Below are 14176 nucleotides of genomic sequence, written 5' to 3'. Positions count from 1 at the left end.
TGCTCGCCCCCCCCCTTCTGTTTGTATAGTCTTCCACCTGCCTTGAAGGTGTGAGATGATTCCCCCTACCCTCCCTTCCCCTCCCACACCTTTGTATTACTTGTCCTCTCTTTTCCCAGTTTTTCCTTATGCACATGAAGAGAAAGGAGAACCCCTTGGATTCCTGTTCTGACCTTGGATGTTGATGGAACTCAGAGAGGACATGGGAATCATCTGCCCATATTAGAACATCAGCAGTTTATCCTTGCTCAGTCCTTTACAACATCCTTTCACATTGGCCTTTTTATGTTTTCGAGTTCTGGTGTGAGCACTTCAAAACTTCTGTAGTTTTCATCAAGAACATTTGGACATTCTCGAGTTGATTAAAGTCCATTTTCTCTCCTCTAGAACCATGCTCAGTTTTTCTTCTTAAGTCATTCTTGGTGTAAGCCCATATTTTTGCCTTCTGGAATATTGTGTTCTAAGCTCTCTACTTTTATAGGCATGGCTATTAAGTTAGGGTGGATCCTGCTGGTGGCTCTTTGTACTTGGAGTCTTTCTGTATCCATTGCATCTTTCTTTGGCTTGGAAACTCTGGATGCTGGCCCTGATGTACTCCAGACTTCCTCCTGCAGGGTGAGCTTGGGATCTCTTCTTGCCCTTGTGCCAGAGTGCTCAGGCATGAGACCATGGACCTCTATCTTTCTGTGTCAGTCTGGGTGGGAATAAAGACTTTGGTCTTTCCCATCCAGAGTCAGTCTGATTCGTTTTCCTAAGCTATTCAGAGGCACATTGGAGGGAATCCTCTGAACTTTGTCCCACTAAGTCCCCACCTGGCCTCCACTCGCTAAGGAATCCTTTTTTGTAAACGTGATGCTGGCCTTTTGAAAGACACATAACAAGCTCTCTTTTCTTAACCTGCCGCTGCCGAATCTGTCACCATCTTGCCCATGGTGTCTTGTTACTCGGTTTTCTCTGCTCACAGCATTTTTTATTTCAGCTAGAAGTTCTAGATATTGGTCACAACTTTCTTGCAAGTTTAAAAATTTTTTTTTCAGGAAGTGATTGGCAAGAACTTTCAATTTTTACTTTACCCTCTAATATGAAGAGACTTAGGAAGTTTTCTTGATAATTTCTGGAAATATGTCATTTTGCAGTGACTTTCTGGATGCCCTTCGAGATATATGTTATTTCCATTCCAATAAACGCTTATTAAATGTCTTCTATGTGTTGAGCATTGTGCTCAGCTCTGGGAATCCAATTAATAAAAAGAGACATGCTTCCTGCGCTCTAAGAGTTTTCAGTCCAAAAAAGGGGAGAAAAGGAGCATCGGAGACGGCGTGGGGAGGGACCTAAAAGGGGGAAGGAAAGGATGGGGGAATTTGACACCAGGGATGCCCAGTCCAGGGGTATCTTGTTCAGTGGAGTTGAATCCAGTTAGGGCAGCACATGCGAAGGAAAGCGTCTGAAAGTCCAGCTTCTGCTCCCTAGGGAGGAAGCAAAATTTGCTGGTCTGCACCCCAACCCCCCAGTCAGGGGGAGACAAGGAGAGGGGCACAGCTTCTGTAAGTGAGGAGGTTGAGTGTGATGAGGGATATCCCTGGCTACGATCGTCGGGGCAGCAGGTGCAAAGTGGGGTCAGAGCCATCTAATACCTGTTGTTGTAGGATCAGTTACTTTAGGCGTGTGCTGCTCACCCAGCACGGCCTTACATTTACTTATGTTCTATTGTCATCATAGATTAGATTTCTGTTGTGGCCCTCTCTCCGTGACCTCCCTTGGGGTTTTCTTGCCAAAGAAAACTGGAGGGGGTTGCCATTCCTTCTCCGGCTCATTTTACAGAGGAGGAAACTGAGATGGAGCAGCACAGTCCCTTTTCGGTTTCCTCTGCCTCTGTCTATTTCTTCCTTGGTCAAGCTCTCAATGAGAAAGGTTTTTAACTCTATATTTTAACTCTATATACATATGTATCTTCTCCAATTTCTGTTTTGCTATTGACTTAAATGGGATTCTTTGCCATTCACTATGTGTGTTTATTGTAGAACTTTCCCCAATGATGAAATAGTGACCAAAAATTAAGTTGAACCTGCAAGTTGCATCCCCTAGACTGATAATATCCAATTGTTATGTATAGTTGTAGGCAGAGTGGCAGGTGGCTATAATTCTAGGCCATTACTCCTCTCTGATGGAGTGGAGGGATCAACTTTTGTCCCAACCTCCTGCTTCCCTCTGGGCAGAAATCAAGAGTGTCATTGGAGAAGTGGGTAGTGGTATCTGGAGCCTCCCTGGGAGAGACACAAGGCATTCCCATGTTGCTCGGAGAAAACTGCCCTCCCATGGCTTCAGAATCAAATTGGGAGCAGTGAGACTTGATCCCAGAAAAACAACCTCCCCCCTTCTAACACCTAGACTTGTCCAGAAAGGGAAGGGGCTGGTGAGCTCGCCCCACTGTTACAGCAAACCTTGCTTCGAGGCCGTTCCAGTTCTCCAGTTTTGTGATCTGGGGCCGATGATGAAACATGCTTCCCTCCTCATAAAAAGTGATGGACGAATGGTGCAGAATGAGACCTATTTCTTTCTCTTTTTAAATTTATGATTAAACATATTTTTATTTTCAAAACATATATGTAGATAATTTTCACCATAGACCCTTATAAAACCTTGTGTTCCAAGTTTTTCTCCCTCCCTTCCCACTCCCTCCTCTAGATGGCAAATAATCCAATATATGTTAAACATGTATTTCCATGTTTATCTTGCTGTACAAGAAAAATCAGCTCAAAAAGAGAAAGGATAAAGCAAATAAAATGCAAGCAAACAATAACATGAAGTGAAAGTGCTATGTTGTGGTCCACACTCAGTTCCCACAGTCCTTTCTGGGTGCAGGTGGCTGTCTCCATCACAAGACCATCAGAACTGGCCTGAATCGTCTCATTGTTGGAAAGAGCCACGTTGAGACCCATTTCTGGGCACAGCCAAGGACCTGTTTTGTTTTCTTTGATATGGGAGGCTTTGTTTATTTTTGAGGGGGAAGAGAGAGGGAGGTGGTGAGAAAGTGAACAAGGCAGAAAGGAAGGGAGTGATGAAAATCCTAAAGCAAAAGAGAAAAGAATTTCACTGAGAAATTTTTTTAAATGCACAAGAAAACTGAAGGACACTTGGGAGACACCACCAGACAGGAGGGCTCTGCAGCTGCCTTGAATTTATCGTACATATCACAGGGAATGCTTTTTTCTTCTTACAATAAGTTGCAGCATTGGCTTTAATTTAAACATCTAGTACGGCTCTCCCCCGCTCCTTTCCAGATTGGTTTTGGTTAAGACAGTGAAGAAGAAACAGATTTCTATGAGCAATCACAGACTGCAAGTTCAGTGGTTATTCAACACTGTAGCAGCTTTGGGAATCAACAAAAAGATACAGTTAATGGGCTTCAGAAATCAATGTATACACTACAAATGTCTTTTGCTTCTTTGTATCCCCAGTGCTTAGCTCGGTGTCTGGAACACAATGGGCACTTAGTGTTCTCTGAAGCTTTAATAACTCAAGAATTTTAATTTTTGTATAACAAAATTTTCTAAAAGTAACTGGAGCTTATACATTGATTTCTGAAGCCCATTAATTGTATCCCTTTCTGTTGATTCCCAAAGCTGCTACTGTGTTGAATAACCACTGAACTCGAACTCTGTGATTGCTTATTGAAATTATTCCTTCTTCATTGTCTTAACCAAAGACGAGCTGGAAAGGGGAGGAGGAGAGCCATACTAGATGTTTAAATAAGATCAATGCATGATGTATAGACTGGCCATTTCATGCCCCATTGGGTAAACATTGGGCCTTTCCCCAAATGGATTCTCTCTCCTGCTCCAACGGTGGGTTGGAGGTCTCCTGGGATTGGGGTAACATCATGCATGGTGGAGTGAGGGAGGGTTTTTGTTCAGGTTCAGGTTCTCTGCACTTCAAAATGCTGTAGGAACCGGCTCTTGGGAGGCCCATGCCATCAGAGAGAGTCTCTTTTCTGGGAGGGAACCCCAGGGCTCCCCCTTAGGCCTGCTCATGGTCCTAGTATGCAATTTTGTGAACTCCCCAAGCCACAAAGCACATTGTGGGGAGCGGGGCTGGGGGTTTTCTGGGGGCGATCTCGGCCATCTTCATCCTCTGGTATTTAAGTAAGCTTCTTCATCACGATTCTCCCTGTCATTCCCTCTCCGTCATTCCCACATCATTCCCTCTCCGTCATTCCCACTGAGCTCCAGGTCTCCAATGGGGGACGCCACATTTCCAAGTTTTTCCTAAGGTTACACATTCATCGAGGTTTTGCCTTTTCTGTCTTTCTAGGCCGATCTAACCCTGGCTTGTCAGGGGGGCACGGACTGAATGCGTGTGTTGTGGAGGCAGCAAGACTTGAATCTAGGTCCCTCCTCTACCACTCACCAGCCCTGGGGCCCTGGGCAGTGTCTATAAAATGGGGATGGCCACTCCCTCCACCTCACCGAGCTGTTAGGAGGATCAGAGGAGAGGAGGACTGAAAGAAAAACTTGTATTAAATATTTCCTTTGGGAAAAGTACTAGGTCCAGTGCTTGGGGTCTAACAAAAAAGGGAGAGGTCGCCTCCTCCCGGGAGGAGAGGGAGGCAGCTGCAAGTCCGGGCTGATGGGGACAGTGCTTCTCTAATGTCATTTCCATGGGTAAAACCACATTGGTGACAGTGAGTCGCCATTCCTTCATCCATGGAGCAGAGATTACTGCGCCTCCTTCCGAGGAGTGCTACCGGGCCAAATGCCACCGTGGTTGGGAAGCCCTTTGCCAACCTTGATGTTACAGGACAGTGGTGGCCCAGGAGGCCCCGGCGGGAGAGGGGAGAGCCAGATCGGGTCTCCTGCAGGCTTCCTTCCTGGGACCGGGGCTCAGGGGCTTGGTTTGCAGCAGCACAAAGTGAGGGAGGGGGGAAGAAGGAAGGGGGAGCTTTTGCGCTTCGGGGCAGCTTATCCGCCTGTCAGGGGCGAGGTGGGTGGCCAGCCACCGTGCAACCATGTGTGGGGCAGCGGGTGCCCCGATGGGAGGCTTCCACGTGCCCCATCTGGCCCAGCACATCTTCCACCTCCTGGCACCAAGCAGGCAGCGCTCAGCCAGCCTCAGCCCCCACGTGGGCAGCGCCGAGCCCAGCTGGAGGAGCGGTGTGGGCCGGCGTGATGGCCACTCCCACTCGGGGTCCCTCGGATCCCCAGCACACCCTGGGGGCGTCTTTCGTCCCTTTTTGCACCTCCCCCTTCTCCCTTCCCTCCCCCCCTCCCCAGTTTAGCAGAATGCGGGCCATGCAGTAGGCGCTTAGTAAATGTTTCTTTGTGATTTTCACTTTGCAAACGTTGGAATTACAGAAACATCTGCCTTTGTGATGATGATGAAAGGCGGATGTTTCTGTAATTCCAAGGTTTGCAAAGTGAGGATGATGATGATTAATGGTCTGGAAATGGGACGAGGAGGGGGTTTGTCTCCCTGGCTGTGGCTGAGGGGCAGTCAGCGAGCCGGGAAACAAGGAGGCTGCAGGGCACCGTGCCCCTCACCCTCTCCCTTCTGGCTGCACCCACGGACGTCAGTCATGGGGGAGGCCCCGCCTTCGGCGCCTGCTGAGGGATGCTGGGGCAGATTCGCATCATCCCTGCCGTCAAGTTCCCCAACCAGGCAGCGCTTATGTACCCGCAGTCCCACTGGACTACAATTCCCAGAATCCTTGGGCCTCAAGACAACTGTTGGTCCCAAGACTCCATTTCCCAGGAATCTTGGGAGAAGTCCAATACACATCACAGTGACAACAGAATGTACCCCATTGCTTCTTGGGAAGAGTAGTTCCCGGGTCTCCGCGCCTGCGCATAGAGCCATGACTGGGCCTCAATGGAGAAAACAGGGTGACTGTGCTGGTGAGGGAATAAATGAGGAAAAGAGGGCTGCAAGGATTGAGGGACAGAAGGCGGGGTAACGGGTGGCCTAAGGGCTTCGCGCTCTGCGCGGGACAGTGAACCCGGGAGAACGGAGAGGTGGCTCCGCGGGCCTCCACAAGCAGGGCGCCTGCGCAGGCGCACTGCTTTGTACGGGCAGGGAAAAGGAGGGGCGCGCCCTGCTCTGGGGAGTGGCTGGGACCGTGTGCGCAGGCGCACTGCTTTGTACGGGCAGGGAAAAGGAGGGGCGCGCCCTGCTCTGGGGAGTGGCTGGGACCGTGTGCGCAGGCGTGCCGCTTTGTACGGGCAGGGAAAAGGAGGGGCGCGCCCTGCTCTGGGGAGTGGCTGGGACCGTGTGCGCAGGCGTGCCGCTTTGTAAGGATTGGGAAAAAGAGGGCTATGCGCAGGTGCGCTGTGCTGGGGAGGGGAGGAAGGATGAGGGGATACTGACAAAGGATCTGGCCGCCTCGTACTAGGTCCCTCCCCCCGCTGCTTCGGTCACGTGGGGATATTCACAGCCCCGGGTCCCCCAAGCGTGTTTCCTCCCCTCCCCCCCACCCCGGGAAGGAATCTGACCCCTGGTCACGAACCAGCTTACGTGGGGGAGGCGCTCCTGCACTCACTCACTCACTCACTCATTCGTTCAGCTGGGGGGCAGGCCAGCCGCTTCCTGGGGCACACCTCGGGGCCCAGCATCCTTAGGTGCTTAATAAGTGCTGCTAATGGTCTCCTGAGCCAGGCAGGGGAGGCCGTGTGGCCCTAAGGTGCTTAATAAGTGCTGCCTCCTTCCTCTGAGCTAGCGGGAGGCAGAGTGGTCGGGAGGCAATTGGTCATTTTAGTTTGTCTCTCAGTTATGCTCTGTGATGCCCCGTGGCAGACTGGGGGGGGAGCCAGGTCCCCTGGGGGTCTTGCGTTCCTCCTTTCCCCCTTGCGTGCCCCTTGTTTATTCTCATCTGAATCCAGGTCATGAAATGTCTCTAGTTACTAAAGTTAAGGCTCCTCTCCCTCCTTAACTAGCTCTGAGCCCCGCCCTTCAGACCCCTCAAAGATGAGTGTGGATGAGCCGGAAGGGTCCGATGGTGGCCCTCGGGGCAGGCGGTGTCCCCGGCTCCGGCCCAGCTCTGCTCCGGCCTTTGGGTCCACAGACGACTTCCCCCTTAGAGCCTCTCTTGAGTAAAGGAGTCCATTGCATTTTCTTTCTGCCGCCGCCCACCCGTCCATGCTCAGAGCGGAGCCGCCGCCCGCCTCAGCCACCTCCCTAGGGCTGTCCCCATCTCAGGTCTTGGGCCCCCACTTACCCAACCTTTTCCACTCTAGCCACGTTAAGGCGCGGAGCCTCCCATCGTCGGAACCTGTGGAGGTCGGGAAGGGGGGACCCCCAGAGTCCCAGACCGATGTTGGGCGGTGCCTGGAAAGAATTTGCAGGCTTGAACCCACCTCCTAGTCAAGGGGCAAAGTTTATTGAAAGCAATGTGACACCATTACTGAGGGAATCCAGGAAAGAGACCGGAGCAAAGAGACACATGGTAATTCTATGGCCCCGGGGTAAGGCTAGCGGTCTTATTCCCCTTTCGCTCAGGAGTTTGATCTGTGGGAGTTTCCTGAGACCAGAAGTGGTCAGAATCAGACACATTGGGCAGACTCCAAAGCCAGAAGACTCAGGACGGCTGAGCCATTAGAACAGAAGCCCAAGGTCAGGGGACCCCAAATCACATTACATCAATCTGGCTCTTCTCTAGCTTATGGCTTTTCTTCTCGTGGTTCTGCACCCCCTGCCGCTTGGAGGTCCCTCCTCTCCATAGGCAGGTCATCAGATGGCTGGCCTGGAGCCTTGGTTTTGGCCGAGGGCCACCTCGATTCCTCCCCCTCAGATGCTGGGGCACATTTGCACATTTGAGAAGGACATGCTGCAAGCTTTTATCTCAGTCAATAATAAAAATATTCAACAACTCAGGGCTTGGGTTCCTGTAGCACTCTGCTGGACACCCAAGGCCACATCCCTGACTCCTCCTTAGGTCAGATGTCCTAGGTTTCTAATTCACCTCGTTGGGCTGTTGCCTGAGGCTCGTTTCTTGGGCTCTCAAGAATTACAAGGAGAGTCTTCATTAATACCGGCCTTCTCCTTCCAGTGCCCACTCCCACTGTGGAGATCTGTCACAGAGCTGGACCGCCTCTCCCTCCCAGTGAATGGACATGGACAGTAGTCTGATCACAGGCTCATACCCATCCCCCTCCCACATTCTTCCTGTCCCGGAGACCTTTTGGGGGGAAGGGTTGGAGAGACCCTGATGTGAACTGTGTGCCCTTTAATCTGTGGGGGAGAGGAGATTGGGGTCTCAAACGCTCCTCTAGGAGGGGCACAATCTTCTGTCCATAAGGGAAACTCCTGAGATAAGTAATCTCATTCAATTTTGAATTGAACTGAATTGAAAATCACTCAGATTCATCCAGAGATTAGGCCTGGCTAGGGGCCAAAGATCATAGCAGCCCCAATATATCTGGCCCTGGATGCCCAGACATCTTTGCAGAAGTCCTACCAGGATTTCGCCCACTGCTGAAAATATTTTCTTCTCAGTGGTAACCCGCCTTGGCTAATTCCTAATCAGGAGCTATTTGCCCTTCTGGAATTAGCCCATTGATGAAGATATTTTCTTCTTAGTGTAAATCCACCTTCGAAAAACTATTCTGCTAGGATTCTTTGCCCACTAAGAAAGCTTTCTTCTTAGTGCAGATAAATCCCCTTTTGCTACGGACTTCGGGTTGGCAAATTCTTTCCCAAGGAACCTGCAACACAGACCGGAGGGGATCTCTTACCCTCAATTCTCACACCTCATCATAATGACTGTGGAAAAGCCTTCAGTCAGAGGGGAAGTCTAATGGTCCATCAGAGGATTCGTAGTGGAGAGAAACCCTTTGAATGTCACAATGTGAGAAAGCATTTAGCTGCCGGAAATCCCTTTTTCATCACCAGAGAATTCATACTGTGAGAAACCTTTTGGTTGGAAAGAACTTGGAAAATCCTTCAGCCAAAAGGGAAGCCTCACTAAATACCAGGAAGTTCATTCTGAAGAGCAACCCTTTGTGTGGGATGAATGTGGGGAATCCTTTAGGCAAAGGGGATGCCTTAGGGTGCATCAGAAAACTCATACGGGAGAAAAATCTTTGAAGTGTAATGAATGTGAGAAATCCTTCAGCTGGAGGAAGAGGCTTAGTAAACATGAAAGAATTCACACCGAGAGACCCTTTGAGTGCCACAAATGTGGGAAATCCTTGGTTCCTCCAGAAGGCCAGACTTACTGAACATCAGAGAATTCATGCAGCAGAGAAACCCTATGAATGCTGTGACTGTGGGAAATCCCTTAGCCAGAGGGGAAGCCTTACCGAACATGAGAGAAGCCCTTTGAATGTACCGAATGTGAGAAAGCCTTCAGCCACAGGACATCATTTTGTTATCATCAGTAGTCATTCTGGTGAGAAACCCTTTGCACGCAGGGGATGTGGGAAATCCTTCTGCCGAAGGGGAAAGCTCACTAACTTTTGGAGAATTCATACTTCGGAAAAGCCCTAAGAGTGGCGAGTCTTTCAACGGGAGGGGCAGGCTTACTAACCATCTGAGGATTCATTCCGGAGAGAAACCCTTAGGATACAATGAATGGGGGAGGGCCTTTAGGTGATGGACATCTCTTTATCGTCATGGCATCATTCATAGTGGTGAGAAACCCTTTGGGCATAATGAATACGTTAAATCTTTCAGCCTGAGAGAGAGCCTTCATATACATATAAGAATACACTGGAGAGAAACCATTTGAAGGTACTGAATGTGGAAAATCCTTCAGCCAGAGAGGTCATCTAACCAAACATTAGAAGACTCAAGCTGTTGGGAGGCCATTTGACTGCACTGAATTTAGGAAAAATGAGCAACAATTCTCATGTTACGCCTCCTTAGAAAATAAATTCTGTGCGTGACCCTGGGCAAGTCATTTAACCCCAATTGCCTCAGCAAAAACCAAACAAATAAATAAAATAATTTCTGGGCTTGTATTCTGTGAGCTAATGAGGCCTTCTGCCAGAGTAGATGCTGTGATGCACATGAAAAAACTCACATGGGAAATAAGTGTTCTGAAAAGTACACATATAGGAGAGTCAGCGAACTCCTAGAGGTGCATTGCTGCATACGTTCTGGTGCTGAGCCTTTCTGAACTGGACTAGGCAGGCCCTCCCACGACAGACAGAAGATCGGTCACTGAGCCGCGCTTGTAGTCTGTTCAGTTTAAGGTACAATCTTTGCTCCTTTGAGAAGCCAGGGTTGCGTTGCCCATGATAAGACAAGAGAAGGACTCTAGTCGACTACAGAAAGGGGAAAACTTTTATCCATGTATGAGCTTAGGAAAAGCTTTGAAATGTAATTGATCCTCCATTAGAGGTTTCCTGTTGGATGGGAATGATGGGAAAGTAGTAATGTGGGGAAAAAAATCTTCATAAAGAAGCCGTTAAATATCGGGCAATGTAGGGGGCAGGATGTGCTACCTTGGTATTTCAGAGAAAGCAAAACAAGCATCTCCTTGCCTTCCTGTAGCCTGCACATTGACTGTGTGCCAGTGATGTATAAAATCACAGCAGCAAATGTTCTGGGGGAGGATCTGAAATCTGGCTTCATTTTTGAGATAATTCTTGAAACATAATGTTTAGTCCCTCCCTTTCTCTTTCTGTCTCCCTGTGTCTCTGTTTCTCTCTGCCTCCCTCTCCCTCCTTTTAAAAATTTCTCCCTTCCTCCCTCTCTTTGTTTCTGCTTCTTTCTCTGTCTCTTTCTTTCCCTCTTCTTCCTTCTTTTTTCATTTTTCCTTCCCTCCCTCTCTCTGTTTCCGTTTGTCTGTCTCTCTCTCTCTCTTCCCTCCTTTTTCAATACTTCCTCCCTTCCTCTTTTTTCCTTTCCCTGTCTCTGTCTATCTCTCTCTCTCACACACACATACCCACAATTTGAGTTGAGATTTCAGTAGCTATTTAGTGCTAGAAATAGTGCAGGGACAAACAGATCCCTGAGATGCTTCCCTGGGGATCTCCTGAGGTGATGACATTGAACCATCCGCAACAAACTGAGAACAGCAAGCCCTCCCGTCCTGCACTCTTGTTACATAATCCACATGAAGATGGCATTAGGTACATCATGCAGGGAAAGGAGGTATACACAGCATTCTCACTTACTAGTTTACTGGTCCTGATAAAAAGGGAAACAGGTCAGTCTGGCTCTTCTCTTTCCAGATTGGTCATCAACTCTCTTTTCTAATTATATATTCTGGATGGAGCACAGGAATTAAAGTCAGCTTTTTGGATGGGGGAGAGGGGAAGGAGATCATAATGGAGATGAAACATTTAAAAAGAAAAAAGGCACTTATCCAGATTAAGAACCCCTGTCTTCTGGGTGATAGGAATCCACCTGATAAGGGGCAAGGGGGCCAGATTTAAGGCCATTCCCTTTAGCAACTGTGTTAAAGAAAAATCGGACCGGAAAGATCTGCAGCATGGAGACCATGGCCACCCACTTTCCAGTGGCAATGCCAGCGTGGATTTGCATTCCATCTCTGTGGAACACGGAGCCTCCATCTTTCCCGTCTCCCACTTTTAGAACTTCTGCATCGCCCTGACCGCTCTCCCCCTTCCTCCATCCAGCCAATCAAGGCGTCATTCTCCATGACCTTTCACCTCAGGCCACAGCCCCTTCATTGGTCTCATCTATGCTTTTATCCAAGTCACTGATAAAACGAGCACTGGGGAGAACACAGATCCCTAAGCTATTGATGTTGAACTGTCAGCCATCCCTCCTGTCTCACCTCCTTCTGGTAGCTAATCCACAGCCCTCTGTAAGGGCCACATGAGATGTGGCATTTGGGTGAACTCTACCCACAGCATGCCCCTCATCCACAAGTTTAGCCATCCTGTTGAAAAGAAAACCAAGAACTTTTGCTTCTGGTGTTATTAAACCTAGCCCCACGCGTGGCCTTTCTGCACAGGTCTGGGCTGGCTCTTCCTAAGAAAGGCCTCCCTTTGCAGCTGTGTGCCATCTTTTTGGTGACTTCCAGATTTGCTTCAGGAGTTGCAGTCAAGGGCACTGGCCTCTTGTTGGCAGGCTCTGTCTTGTTTTCCTCTGCCGTTTGCCGTAATCCTCCGGCTAATGCTGGCAGAGGCTCGGCCATCTCATCAACCAGTTCTGGTCAGACCCAAGGATGGAGAGAGGCTCAGCCAGGCGGGTGCTTTCTTTAGGATCCTTCCTTTTTTTGGCCATCCTATTGGTCATTTGTCCCTCATTGCCCACTTAGCATGTGCTAGTGTTGCTGGCAGAGAAAAAGCAAGCGGCTGGAAGTGGGTCGCTCTGCCCACTCTCTGCTGGCGGTTACCGTCGACCTTTGGCATCGCACTTGGACATCATGCTGGCCCATGTTCTTATGCCTCTCAGAGGCCTTTTTCTTTATGGGAATATTGTTTGATTCTGTACACATACAGTCTTGTGGCTTGTATACACATAAGGAACTCGATTTCATTGGTATGGAGAATTCCCAGTGTGGAAGAGTCTCTCCTGGATGCAGATTGGCAACTGATATGGACTGCATGTTTTCTTGGGGTACTAGAATATAAGCTATCTAAGGCATATGGGTCATAGGTTTCAGAGGTGTGTCTTCCTGACCCTCAGGTCAGCCCTGTTATGCCAGTTTGTCAGCTGATTGGCCTTTAGTTAACACTTACTATGTGTCAGAATCCATGCTGGGCTTTCAGACCACATAGAAGGTGTGTGGGGGGAGATCCCTGCTTTAGGGAGCTCACACTAATAATATTGTTCTGTAATCAATGAATTATGAGGTATTTTCACCATTTATTTTCCCTTGCATTTCATTTAATAGTAATCATACACATGAAATTATCACACATGGACCAAAACTTAAGGAGTGACAATTTTTAAACTAAAACAATGTACATCAAATGGAATCCCCTTGGAAGAAAAACAGCTTGTTTCTTCTTCTGAGTAACTGTTTTGCATATTTTATAGGAGTGTTTTGTTTTCAGGCGAGGAGACCCTTTTTTCCAGTGGAACAAGCAGGGTGCAGAGAGAGCCTTGCTTCAGATTTTACCTTCCACATCTTTAGCTCTATGATCTGGGATATCTCATTTTCCTCATCCGTCTTTGAGTAAAATCAAGACCCGCAATCTTTATTTGGGTCCTTCACTGAGACAGATGGAAATCCACCTAATTAACATCTTTGAGAATTGCTTGGACAGAGAAGCTGGGTCACAGGGTTGGAGAACTTGAACCCAGGTCCTCCTGGTTCTGACCCTAGTCTGCCTCCATTGGCTGCACATATTGGCCATCCACAAAATGACAGCTGCTGCCTGAAAATTTTTTTTTTTTCCTCTTGAAAATAGCTCAAGGTAAGCCTTGAAAGGTGAAATAATTGTAGGAGGACTTCAGTGTGTCCATGGTGCTGATGTCTTTGTCTGCCACTTCTGACATGTTCATAACAGGAGAACACAAGGTCATCCAACCCATACAATGGCTGTACCCTTAGGCTCATACAGTGATGAACAAAACTCTTTGGAGGGAGGCAGAACCTCTGGGGGATGCATCGGTGACTTAATTATGTCCCCTCCAGAGAGGTGGGCAGCCCAAGATGGGACACTGAATTCAAGGGGAGAGTTACTGGGTGGCTGAGCCAATAGCCAGCAGTGGGTGAGATCAACCCTTCTCTTCTTCTTGCCCCCAAGAAAGGGCTCTTGTTTGAGATTTCAGGCTAAGGGGGATATCAGGGACAACCGGAAGGATACTGTCCCTTTGTCTCCATAGCCAAAATTAGGAGCTAGGGGATCCATATGTAGATGTAATTTGAGCAGGGATGACATGGAGTGCTGAAGCCGGCTTCTGCGGGCTCCGGAGAGCTGATCATTAACATTTTAAGAATCCTGTGAACCGGTTGTGAACATAACTGCTATTACTGGGGCTGCTCGATGGCACATTAGAATAGGAATTTCTCTTTGGATCCGAATGCTATGAAACAAGGAATTTAAGTTAGCACTTGAGACTTCTGTCATCATGGTTAAAAAAAAAAAACAAAACTCAAAAACTCAAAAAACAAAACAAAAACACCCAAACTTCCTTAAGTATTCACCTCAGTAAATCTGCTTTAAAATAATATTTGGGAAGAAAAAAAATCTCCTTGAGAATGTCCATAACGTGCCGAATTCTCCGGAGACTTTGGCTGGCCAATCTCGGCAAGACCGTT

The sequence above is a fragment of the Antechinus flavipes genome, chromosome 3 (assembly GCF_016432865.1).
Source record: "Antechinus flavipes isolate AdamAnt ecotype Samford, QLD, Australia chromosome 3, AdamAnt_v2, whole genome shotgun sequence".
Lineage (NCBI taxonomy): Eukaryota > Metazoa > Chordata > Mammalia > Dasyuromorphia > Dasyuridae > Antechinus > Antechinus flavipes.
This window is presented reverse-complemented; position numbering follows the sequence as displayed.